Source organism: Corvus hawaiiensis, chromosome 4 (assembly GCF_020740725.1).
Source record: "Corvus hawaiiensis isolate bCorHaw1 chromosome 4, bCorHaw1.pri.cur, whole genome shotgun sequence".
Taxonomy (NCBI): Eukaryota; Metazoa; Chordata; class Aves; order Passeriformes; family Corvidae; genus Corvus; species Corvus hawaiiensis.
In genome coordinates this window covers 59,698,115-59,711,443 of record NC_063216.1, presented here as the reverse complement: position 1 = coordinate 59,711,443, position 13,329 = coordinate 59,698,115, and the positions used below count along the sequence as shown (strand labels likewise).

Sequence of the window (13,329 nt, the reverse complement as noted above, 5' to 3'; positions counted from 1 at the left end):
TTTCAATTTGCAAACACCACCTTGAAAGTCTTACCAAAGACCCTTGTGTAGTACACTATTCTCCTCATAACCAAACCTCTCTTTCTCTCTCTCATTCCCTCACCTCTAAATACAGTATAAAACTCTTAGAGGTGGAAACAATAGAGGAAACTCACAGGTGAAAGAAATCTTCCCTATACATACTGTAATGCTACCATCCAGAGCGGAGCAACCAGAGCTTAACGTGTTTTTATTCAAGATTAGTGAAACCCCAAAGAATGTTTTTCTTTATCAGGACTAAAAATATTCCGACATCCTCATGTCAGCAGTTACATATTTTCAAAACAGAGATCTCCTACTAGGCTTGTTCATTATCAACAAAAAGTCATGTTGCAATATTTTGCTTTCCAGATCCCCTCCCCCAAAGAGCAACTACCAAGCACTGCTGATATCTTTAATTTTTTGAAATGTTTTACTTTGTCCAAATAAATATGGAAATCAGTTTTAATTCAAATGTTCAATGAACTCAAGAGTTGGAGTTACAAAGGTCTTTCTTCGCAAAGTGGTTTTCTCTTTTCAGGTTAAAGATATCTTTTTGTATTTAAATTGGATAGTAGTCATGGTTTGGTTTGGTCTTCAAAGCATGGTTCTAATCCAGCCACTAAATAAAAAAATAAATCAAGAGCTGAACTGTAGCTAAGTGTGAGCTTATGTAAAACTGAGCACACTGAGACCATCCAGGGCACTGTTGATCTTGGACACTCAAAGGAATTTTATGGAAAGTTCAATGATCTTCAGTGGTGACTCCCTCAACCTCTTAATTTTCTGTGTTATCTGAGGACATTTCATGTACAGCAAAATGAAAAAAAAAAGAAATAACTGAGTCTCAACTCAACTTCTTCAATAGCTCCCAGATAAGTGTTTCCATTTCTTCTCTTAAACTGACAAAATCTAGTGAATTGGGGAAAAGAGAGAGACTACAGGGAAGGAATAGCTTTCTCTAGGGAGTATTCCAAGCTCATCTGCACTTTACTGTAGTCCTTTCTTGGGACAGAAAATCCATTCAGAATGTAAATCTATTAAATATGGGAGTATAAAAAAGACAATGAGAGCACTGTGGGGTTAAAAAAAAAAAAAAAAAGACAGTGAATGAGTGAATGTTGCCAGCAGTCCCTATTTACACCAGTGTCCTCCCTAAGGGGCCACCACTGAAGAGGAAAGTTAGCCACCATGGACCGCCCATCACTAATATATATCAACATCTGTGTGGCATCTACTTGAGGCCAAATCCAAACCTAAGACTGGTGGAGGAAGGCTCTCCACTGCAGCACCATTCTCCACAACCCTTCCTCTTTCAAACCCAAATTTTAGCAGTGTAAACAGAGGTGCTGTCAGCCAGCTAGACACAGTGTTAACAAACGGTATGGTAATCACCTACATATTAAAGGGAGGAGTTGAAGCGAAGATTTTATAGTGTGATTAATGGTTTCTGGGTGTACAGTTCAAGGTACTGTGAAGAAATGCTGAGTTCAGCTTCTGGAGACAAAAAAAAAATCAGGCTCCTTCAACATTCCTTAAGCTAAACCAACTTTGGGTTCCCCAACCACTATTTTGCGATGCTTGCCATGAGGAGCTTGAGAGAACCTTCTACCTCAGGAAATTAATTAAGCTGCAATACATCACATTTAAAAGCTGGTGTCCTTGCTTCAGGTTGCATTTCGATCTTTGCTCAGCCAGCCTCTGTGGGCGGGGTGAATGTGCATTTAGAGATGTGAAAAATAAAAGGTGTTTCCTGAGGCCCTGGACACGTGAGTGAGTTTCCATGAGTTAAGCAAGGGTGTGAGCCCATGGGCATGCTGCAACAGCCCCAGTGCCTGCTCTTCCCCTACAGTGCACACACAGCATCCTGCTGCGAGCACGCACACGGTGGTACCGTCCCTGCTCACCCTGCAGCTCACAGTCTGTGCTGCCGCAGCAGCCACACGGCCACTGCCACATGCTCAGCAGGGACAGGAGGCTGGCTGCCCACCCCAGCCCTGGCAGGGCTGTGGGGAGTCACCTCACCCAAGAGGGGAGCTTGCACCTCTGGAGGAGAGCAGTGGGCTCATCTGGAGAAGGGTAGGCTTGGCTTGCCTGTGCTGTGTGACACCAGGCAGACACGGGCAGTGTAGGTCAGCTGATTTGCTGTTGGTGACTGTGAGGAATGGTCCAAAGCCACGTGAGAACCTTTGGCTTTTGGCTAGGTCACTGTATGCCTCTCACATACCAACGACCACTCAAATATCAATCAAATATTGTTCACTTTGTGACACAACAGCTACAGCTTGGTCTTCACACAGGTCTCTCCACCATCCATCTCTGCTTCCCAAACCTGAGACTATCCTTTGCTCACCTTCAGAGCAGCTGTACCTCTCCAAGCATCCAGTATGGATGGCCACCAGTACCTCCTGGCTGAACACCCAACACAGCAGCTGCCCTCCAGCAACAATCCAGGGGCACCAAGTGCCCACTTGGGCACTGCACTGACCTCTACTGCCTTTGCTTCCTTGATGGTCTGGGACTCTGAAAGAGCTGAGGAGCACCTTGGCTGTGCTTGTGGAAGGGGCAGAGATAAGACCAGGTCCATTTTCATACACAGCTAAAAGATAAATCAGCAGAAAGGATAAAGGGACAATCTGGACACCGTGATGAGTCTCTGCTCAAAGGCTGCTGAATCGCTGTTGAAAGGGGATTTAAGGGAGCATATAACAGCAAGGAACAGTTGTCTCAGTCCACTGAGCTTCAAGTCTCTCCCTCTCCTGACATTTAATATGTCTGCCAAATTGATCTCTGTGTGTCGGGGCCGTATGAGATAACTACACTGTTTAGCTGCTCCTGGGGATGAGGATACTCACGCACCAAAAGATGCTGACAGCAAGAAACTCAGATCACCTCTGTTCTGGCATTGCTGGAACACCAGGAGGCAGCCGGACAAGATGCTTCCTTTGTCTTAATATTTAACTGCTTGTAGATCTTGGATGTGTTTATGGCTCAGCCTGAAACACCTGAAAATGCCTGTGTACTAGACACACTGGACTCATTCAGCAGAGCCCAGTTTTACAAGTGAGATGAAGCTCAGCTTTCTTTCTACAGTCACAGAAGATACACATTCAGGCTTTAAAAAAAGAAGCAATCCTTCTTTTGTGAACCAAAGATGCAAATCAAATGGCACTGGCAGACCGTTCTCTTTTCTTGGTTCTACATAATTTTCCATGCAGAAAATATTTTATGTGCCTGCTGAATTCTTTCTTCCATGGTACTGCGTTAAACTTTTGATAAGAAATCAAAAAACAGAGTACTCTTGCACTAGCTGTTTCCATGTACAGGTGGGTCAAGAATCTTCTTCATAGCTACAATACCTATAGCGCAACTATCCACCAAAGAGAAATGTAAATTCCATGGAATTACTGCAGCAGCATTGAAGTGCATAAGCTGCCAAACCATACAGATAAGTAATAGATTTGTTTATGGACTAGACAAGGTTTAATTAAACCAGGGAGCTCTGAAGAACAGTAAATCCTCTCTCTTTTTGTCTTCTCTCCCCCTCCCCCTCCCCCGCCTTTTTTTGTCTAGAGTATCTTTCTCCTAGTGGCTTTCCTCTTCCTAATAATCCCATCACAAATGACAGATATGTTATCAGTCATCACTGGGATTTGACACATTCTTAATACCCGTCATGACAGCTCTGAAGTCTGCATGCTACTCCATTGTATTCCAAAGCATTTGCAGGAGGTAATGGACACATCAAATACGAGTCAATGGCTCTGCTTTATTGAACTGCTGAAGGCTTGCAACAGAGAAGTAGATGCTTAAAAAAGCCTAATTGTGATTATTTAAAATTACACACATAGTAATTAAATATAAAACAGTATATAATGTGGCAGTGTATTGCTGTGCCCAAAGAGAGTCTCTCCTGGTTCCTTGGGTCTCGGTTTTACTTTAATAGAGAACCTGATGCACAAGTGAGGTGCAAGCTGTGGCGAGAGCCAGAGTCAACATCAAAGGTGGACACCTGAATTGATATGAGGACAGTGGGATTGAGAAGTGTGTCACTCACAGCAGCTGTCAGTACTGCCAAAGAGTAAATGCGAGTGCAGTAGATTATGAGTTTGAAGAGTGTCTCCCTGATTTCCTGTGTTTTCTGACACAAGGAAAAGACAGCATCTTAGCACTGAGCAATAAGGACAAGGAACACTAACAGGTTTTGTAAGAGGCCATTGCTAATGCCTGTTGATTTCTGTGGACCTCTTAATACAGGTAGTTTTCTTTTGTTCTAGCCCTCAAAAGAGCTGTAACAGATACAGCACCCCACAGAAAGAATTCAATACAGAGCTCTCCAAGCAGATAAATTTTCTTTTGGTCAAATTTTTGTATTACCTCAGATGACTCTGCTCATCTGTGTGTAATTCTTTTCAGGCACAAAAATAAAATAATTTTTTACTGTAACATTTCTTCCAAGCCTTAAACTTGCAAAAGGCTTTCTCTCAGTTGAGCCCAGCTGCTGCAAAGCATCATATAGCTCTGCCAACAGCATATGAGCTGCATGACAGTAGTGTGCTTTGCCATTAGTAAATGCAATGGCTTGTTGTTCTCAATGCATTTACAATTTTGCACAAAAGCAGAAAAAAACACCCCCAACAAAAACAAAAACCCCACACAGATTAGAGACAAAGCAGTCCTGTGTAACTCAAGGCCCTTTCAGCAAGGCAATAAAGCCAAGGCAGAATTGTGAGCTGGAGTCAAAAGGAAGTGTCCCATTGACATAATGAGCTTTGGAGCAGGTCTGGAGGGAAGAAGACAGGCAAAACACATTCAGTCAGCTCAGTGATTTCATGTCCTCTGGATGAAATCAGTTAATGAGTATGTCGTGGTTTGAGTCTCAATGCATTGTTTGCATCTACAAGAAATGGATGAACAAACTGGGTTTCCTTACAGTGCAATCTTATTTAGGAGAGATGCAAGAGTAAGTTTTGCACCTATCAAGAACTCAGGAACAAAGTGATGGCATTTAGGGGGGTGGGAATATTGTTCTCAGGATGCAGCAAATCCTATTCCAGGGATCTAAACCACTACAGTAACAGCACTGGTCAAGTGTAAACGCATCTTCCCAGCTGAAGCACTTTCAAAAAAGCTGAAAGGTGAAGTTTATGTTAGTAGGCTCCTCACCAGATCAGATACGGTCCATTCTTGAGCGGCCAGTGTAAAAACATACCACAAACAAACATGGTATTGTTATAAACATATATTATAATATTGGCTTCTCGCAAAGTATAAAGGTAGATATTATATAATGTTAGAAATGCTTTTTTGCTGTGTGGATGTAGTTTTCTCTCTTCTTAGCAAGAATGTTAGCAAGTGTGAGCAAGATAACCTCCAAGAGAACAGAGGATGAGGCCCGAGAAGCTGCTAATCAACACTTTGTCCAGAGAACAAAAGGGCCCAAAGGCTGCTCTGCCCGGCCAGGAGACCCCAGAGCCGCTATCACCGCTCTGCCCGGGGGGCAAAGAGGCCCAAAGCTGCAATCAGCCCTGACTGTCTGGAGAATTAAGAGATCCACCCTACCATCGACTCTTACCTAGCGAGCCCAACCCCAAGAATCAAAAGAAATAGAACCACAAGGCAGAAGACTACGCATGCTCTAAAAAGGCGGAACCAAGGAGTGGCCATGCAGAACAGCTGCGGGAAAAGTTTTAATATTAATAGAAAACAGACAGTAAAAATGGTATAAAAAGGACTCGCCTCGACCATCAGGCGTGCTCTTGGCAGAGCGCCAAGGCACCCGGCCGTTATCCCTTTGCTTTATTTTATGTGTCTCTTATTGTCTTTATATTAAACTCTTTAAATTCTCACAGGAGAGTGAACCTCGTTTTTCACAGTATCGTATTTTATGATCATGGTCTTATACCAGGGCCTATTCCAGATCAAATTTGTACTGTCAGCTGAGCTTGGGTTGCATGGAGGCAAGATCATGGCAGCACAGCCCCACCGAGAAGTCTTCCCAGCAAATATTCCCTTCTGGCTTCGGTCCAAGGAGCATTACTGCTTCTCCTGCTGCCTACACTCCCCAGTTATTCCTTTCCTATACCCTCTCAGCTGTAAGCAAATCAACATGCCAATCCCTTGGGACACATGGCTTAGCTTATACTTAAGACTTGCCATTCTGCTTTGTGCTTTGGACGTTGATTTCCATTGTCTCAGCTATCATGCAACAAAAGGGCATTTAATTGCTGTCTCATTTAGTCTGAGGGAGAAGAGGAGAACAACTTTTTCCAACCCTGATTGATGGCAGCCATTAGCACCTCCTAGCACAATACTGACTTACTAGAAGCATGATTTACATGTGAAGTTCAGTGCCACACAAATGAATCAGATTTGCTGCTATGCTTAGTTGAACGACTTCAGAGACAAAATCTTCACATGAAATGAATTTGCAGAAATGCTTACACTGACCACCCATTTAAAGAGAAAACTTCAAAGATTAAGGAGGCATGTTGAAACCTCTTAGAAACAGAAGAAAGCTTAGCAGAGAGCTCACAGTTTTTGTTTCACTTGTCAAGTGCACTACCATGTAGGTGCTTTAACGGTTGTAAAAGGAAAAAAAAAAAAGAAAAAACACCCAACCATCATGATTTATACTTATTTACATACATTTAACATTAGGAAACATTTCATATCCACTGGGCATCAAAATTCCCAATTGCATACCATGAAAGGCAATGCTGAAGAATCCCTTAAACTGTTTCCCTCTTTTTCGTATGAGCATTTCTATTTTCTTTGTGATGGAAGAAAGAAGAAAATTAATATCCACATTTAATATCCTCCATGTTCTGGAGAGCAATAAGCCACATGCCTTGGTGTTCAAGCCAAACTGCTGATAGTAGATTTTGAGTACTTGTCTCGTTTTATTAAAAAGCAAAAGGATGCAAATCTCCCTTTCAAAAGAACAGAGCTCAAGAAACAACTAGATTAGTGAAGGCTTCTTGAAATAGCACCTTTAATCAGTCCTGTTATGTGAAACTTGCAGTAATTTCAGTAAAATTTGATGTAGTTTGATGCAGCTTATCAAAACATTTAATAATTGCAAAATATAAGATCAAGCACCTTTTGAACACCAGACTTTCCTGTCAGACGCAGAAACAAACTGAGGCACTAGGTATTATCAGACACACCTTTGTACATTTTTGGGAAGATTTACCATGGGAGAGCCAGATTAAGAAAGGCTGACTTTCAGCAAGGCAATGATGTACAGCCAAACACGCAACCCACTCACGTTGTCTCAGCTGTGGGCGCACTAACCCTGGTCAGGCAGAGGCTTTCTGAAACCATGTTAGCTATACGCACACAAACCCACTTCTGATTACTTTCGGAACATATGCTCTGTTATTCACATAATTGGTTTAAAATTCCACAGCAAAATTACTCTGCAATTACTCGCTTTCAGTGAGTACACTTCTTACATTCACATCCCCCACAGGACCCACCTTTGTTCCTCAGTGATACTCATCTTTCCTGATGTGCATTTCTAAACAAGCTTAAATAGTGGCTATTTCTGTGTGATTTCCTGCTTTTTCCTACAGTTGAAAAAATCATGATTTTAAATACATAAATGAGTGTGTGAAGGCAGAGTGTACATTTTTGGTTTAGAACAGCTGTCTTCACTTTTATTCACTCTGCAGCACACGTGCATGGAACGCTGTATTTTGAATCTTCCTTTCCCCATTTGTTTTTAAGGGAAAATAAAACACAGAAGCATTCAAAACAAACAAACAACACCCCCTCCCCCCAGAAAAAACAAAACGAAAAACTTAAACAAAACCCCTCCCAAACTGGCAGGTGGCCAGATACTAGTTAAACACTAGAATACACTTGTTTCCTTAACTTGGCTCTTCCTAAAATTTTATTTCCCCTCCCACTGTTTCCCTTTTCTTTGGTGCCAGGCAGGAGACACGTGTTTCTCTTGCTGGAAAGGGTAAGTGCTATCTTCCGAAAAGTTCAGTCTACAGACAATTATTCCTGGTAACTGTGAGGAAGGCGGCACACAGGATCCCAGCCTCTCTCCTTCCCCTCCAAGCTTGTGCCAGGCTGGAAACAGAGGTCTCGGCAGGAGCACCTTCAGGAAAGAGACCAGCACCAAGAAAGCTGCCAAAATGGATTTAAACCATTTTGCAGCTAAAGAACAGACCAAGAATCATGTTTGTGCAACCCCTTTGTCGATCTCGCTTCAGGTCTCTTTGGCCGCTTGAAAATAAAGTAGGTTTTACATGCTGGTTTCTGAGAAACCTGCCAAGCCAACACATGCTAATCAATGTGAACAGGTCCCGGAAAAGAAGGTGATCGAATCTCTCCGATCATCCTCAGAGTCACAGTCAAACCCACACACCTTCGAGATTCAGGTCAGCCACACAGCTGCTCAGCATCCCCTGGGAGACTCAGAATGTAAGTGCAAAATTAGGGCAAGCACTAGCACAGCAGTAGGCTGCAGCATGTTGCTGGCAGAGGCACAAACCTGCTCCTCTACCCAGCACACCATCTATAAATAGGTTTATGAATACAGAACCTCTGCCAAGCTATTCTTGCTAATTTTTAATGCCTCTTGCAATACTGACTCCTAGAAGTTTTATCTCCATTAGTAGTAATAAACACTTATTAAATGCTCCAGCAATATCTGAAAGTCTTGATAAATAGCAAAAAACCTGTCTAGAAAACCAGAATATAATTTTGCATTTAGAAAATTCTATTGTATTAAAAAAGAAGGAAAAGATCAGCTTACCTGAAAACAGAAAATTCACATGAAAAATCTGTGTGCACACCACAGCTTGGGAAACAAGAACCCACTTCTTCTGGGACTTCAGGAGGAGACAAGGCAGCGTCAGCACTTACTTTTGTTCAGCTGTGCTCCTGGGGGTACCTGCTGAGCCCCAGAACTGAGCCCTGGGCTGTCCCCCTCACTCTTCGCACCTGGAACAACAAGGCAGGCATTCAGCTCCCTCAGTGCAGGAGTGATGCAACATTCTGCACCCCGGACACAGCGAGGGGTGCTTACACTGCCTGCCTGCTGGAGACACAGCCCTATAGAAGGGGAAACCCACTGCAGCTGCCATTATTGATAAGCATGGGTCTCTGCTTCTTTCTGCTGCAGGTGCCCTCTCAAGATACCTTGGGGACATGCAAAGCACTAGAAAGCTGTCTACAGAGCATCCTAACTCCCCCTTGGAGGGACCACTTTTCTAGAAGATAACAGTAGCCCCATAACAAACCTGCTAAAGCCCAGTCGACGGCAAGAACACTTTATGGTAAGAATTTTGTTTTGAGCTGCCAGTTTTTGGGTGACCAAACCAACCAGGACTACTTTCAAACAGGGACATTAACCACGGACTTAAATTACCTTGTACTTTCATCTGGTATCATTCTCTTGTATCTCTATTTTTCTCCTTTCCCTCTCAACACTTACATATTCCACCATCCATTTTCAAGGACTAAATGAAGCCCTTTATTAAGGCTCAATTTTCAAAAGCAATGTCACCTTCCAGTTTCCTTTTGCTTCAGAAATTAGCTTCTAGGGGCATATTCTTGAAAAGCCTACATCTATACTTATTTAAGCTTTCTGGGGAATAATTGAGTATGGAAAGTAAGGTTTAGCCTGATTAAATTTTTATTTCCATCTAAAAATAAAAGGAAATGCATAGTAAAGAACTACGAAAGCTTGAGCCTCTCTCTTTTTTTTTAGCTTCTGAAAGATGAAGACAACGGAGACGTATTACAATAATTTTTTTTCCCCTTTCAGAAATCCCAAGAAACTTACCACCATATTCTTAAGCTTTGAGCTATGTAGAGTTGACTGCTAAATACCTCATATATTCTGAGCTAGCTGATCTCACGGGCCCCGATTTGAGCCATAGGACTACATGACCTCATGTGGTCCCTTCCAAACCAAGTTATCCTATGATTTTTTCCAAAGGGAACAAGACTAGTTTGTGCTTTTCAGTAACATAAGCCAACTTCTTTCATGTTTGCCAACACTTTCACTACATGCATCTTCTCCAACAAGGAATCTTTCAGCAGTCCAAATCTATACGCATTTTATATATGAAAAATCTTTAAAAGTTATTTCAATCTCAAATTATCAAAAGTATCTTTTCACATGTCACAAACTGAAAGGATTTAAACTAGCCTCGTAAGAAAACTAAGAGAATGTACCCTAAGTCCTCCACTAGGTAACTAACACTAAAGAAGGAACTAGGGGTAAAAGACAGTGGCTGTATTTCCTGTGGAAGAAACTCCAACTTTACAGTAATACATTTTCTACCTGTGATTCTGAAGGCAGGACACTACTTTTAAACCAGCTCTCATGTCACATGGCTGTCAGACCTGTCTGCAGCAAAAGCAGTGGAATCCCTTGCACACTCCACACCTCTCCCTGCCAGCACCATCCTTCAGTAACACCTCCCTGTGCCCAGGTCACGCACAAGTCCACATCTCCTGTGGATCATCACACAGCCACTTTCCAGCCCTGAGCTCCAGCTGCCTCCATCATGTCCATGTGTCAAACCTTTTAGCTGGCCAACTGGTTCACTCTACAGTAAAAAGATGATTTTTTAAAGAGTCTCTTGGAAGATAAACATTCTGAGGTTCCCCTCCCGCCCCAAATTCTTTAGCATGTGTGTTTCTTGATAAATACTAAACACAAAAAATCCATGTGCAATGCAGCAAGATCTTTTTCTGTTTCTCTGTGTACCTGCTCTCAGCAGAGAGGAATACAGATATTATTTAATAGATAAGATATCCAGGGAATGAAGTACAGGATTCCAGTCGTAAAATACCGTAAAGACAAGATATTAAAATAAAAAAATAAACAGACTTTTTCCATCATTAAGGTGAAGGAATGCCATACAGGATTGGAAATTTCTCCTCAAATCCAACCAAACCTTATTCCTGTTGCTCTGACACTTCTGTCATTGCTGTCTTCTTCCTTCCCCCTTCCTCAAGAACTGCAGATGCCTTCTCTCTTAACCCCAGCAACACATTGGCCATCAGACTCTATCACTGCTTCTGCTGCAAGGGAACACTGAGACAAGAAAAGGGTAATCCCCTCAGAAAACCACTCACATGGGTCTACCCATGTAGATAGACACCGTATATCAATACATATTCTTTCTTCTCTCATTTTTCAAGAATCACAGGTACTTCTCTTTTCTAATAAAATTATTTCAAGTAAATTAACACCATGACCACTTTTAAAGTTGAGCCTTATCCTCAAACAGAGTCTAAAAGAGACTGTTGTTAGACATGAAGAGCTTTTTCTTCAGCATGCCCATAGTTTGCTTCAAAGCTCATTGTTTAAATAGGAACAGTTGAGATGCAAAGTTAAATTTAAGGATCCTGGGAACAGCTGTGCATGACGGGCAGCTGAAAGGATGCAGTTCTGCACATGAAGTCACAGGAGTGAGATTCCTAATTATATGCAGTAACCAAGGCATGGAAGAAAAACCAGTTCATCAGTTAGCATCCAGCAGCACAGTAAGGAAGCTTTGTTCTCTTCTCTGGAAAGAGGACAGTCGATACTGCTCATATCAAAGCCTGGATCCATAGCCCTCCAGACTTAATTAGAAAATCATGAAGAACAAAATGGCATTGGACACAAAAAATGATCATTTTTCAAGTAAATTTAGTGAAGTGAGCACTCTTACATCTACAATCCATGCTCCCTCACCCACCCTTTTTTCCTTGTTAATGATACAGAGTTGGCTGCAGATGCAACAAAACCTATCAGCAACTGCAGGGTGTCCTAAAGCAAGTCTTGCCTATTATTCCAGCTGTATAGATGAAGGTCACTGACACTGCTAACACCTCTGACATTTTATAATCAATTGCCAACATTTACAGAGGAGAAAATACTGCTAGCTTTGAACACACTCAAAAAGAAAGAAATTCTTCTCAATTAATTTTAAGCTTGCTCTCTCTGAGCCAAAACGTGAAACATGAGGCAACCTAGCAAGTCAAATATTAGTGAGATTGTTTTCTGGCAGCCAATGGCATATTCTGTTTGTATATAAACAACTGTAGTTTATCCATCTCTCCAAAATAACTGCAGTATGAATCATCATAAGGACAGTGTCAGAGAAAACTGCCAAATACTTGTAGCCGAAGAAAAATAATAATTTAACTTGAAAAGCAACTATGAATATTAGTCTATCAGCATGTTGCTAACACCAAATACCTATTGGAAAAATCTAGTATTTTGTGGATTAGACTCTTGGAAGATGAAAGGGGCTGACCTTTACCTACAACTTCACTGCTGGTAAAGAATGATGAAGCTCTTGCCATACACTGCACATTCACCTCATGCCTGCTTTTCAGAACAGGAACAGAGATTGCTGCCTTTTAAGCTAGTCCTACGTTGATTTTTAGCCAACTGCGATATTCCACTGCTATAGCTGAGGATGGAGGGCTAAGGAAGAGATTTTCAAATAATACTTGTAAAGGGTCTACAAGTGCTGTCTGATTCATAAACTGTCAATGTGCTTGATGAGTTCAGCAGCTGGGAAGCCCTGGATTTGACATTACTGCCCTTACCTGATAGTTCAAAGCAATTGTTTTGAGTTAATACAAGGCTCCAGAGAACACAAGGATCTCTAACTTAAGACCTCTTAAAGACCTATGGTCAAAATTCTTGCTCCTGATAGTCCTTCTCACCCTCCAGCTCCTAATTCAAACAGTCAGTCCACCCTTGCTTTTCACAGGAGCTCGTTGCTGTACGTTGTAATGTTTACATCAAATACAATTGCCAAAGGCACTCCAATTTTCACTAATAGTTATCATTAGGAGAAAAAAAAAAAAGGTTGTATTTTTGTCCAAAAAGAACCGTTTCCTGATGTTTAGCATAGTCAGGATAACGGTCACAGGCAGCATCTTGGCTCAGCAGGCAAAAGTAGTAGGTGGTAAATGAGAGTGCTGGGGAGGGGACAGATCTTCTTCCAGGGGGGAGAGGAGGCAGTGTCTGCTAAAGGAGGCACCCTGATGGCAGTAGATTTATGCATCCACTCTTGTCAGTCTAGGAGGAGGGAATCATTATGCAGGGCCAGCTGCAGGGGTGTGCACTGCTGTCGGGAAAAATTAGAAGTCTAGCAATGAACTATAAAGAAGGGAGAAATGACAGAGTGAATGAAAACTCCATGATAAACCCATTTAGGCTCTATTCTCCCTGGGATGAAAGATGAAGCATAATCTCTTTGGCATATATGCTGGCAGAGACTCAAACAAATATGCCTAGGTACACTCAGGCACATGGCCCAGAATGTGCAGTGACAGCGT

General features: G+C 42.0%; 1 protein-coding gene across 5 annotated transcripts in view; it reads right to left on the bottom strand.

The window, feature by feature from the left end:
* The window catches only part of PLXNB2 (plexin B2), a 257,236-nt gene that overhangs the window by 165,064 nt on the left and 78,843 nt on the right, over nucleotides 1-13,329 (bottom strand). For 4 of the 5 annotated variants that reach the window (XM_048300734.1, XM_048300732.1, XM_048300735.1 and 1 more), the window contains one exon: nucleotides 8,789-8,976. The exons of the other annotated variant lie outside the window; for it this stretch is intronic. The gene's annotated coding sequence lies outside the window, so the exon portion shown is untranslated. The remainder of the gene's footprint in view (nucleotides 1-8,788; nucleotides 8,977-13,329) is intronic. 5 annotated transcript variants of the gene reach the window in all.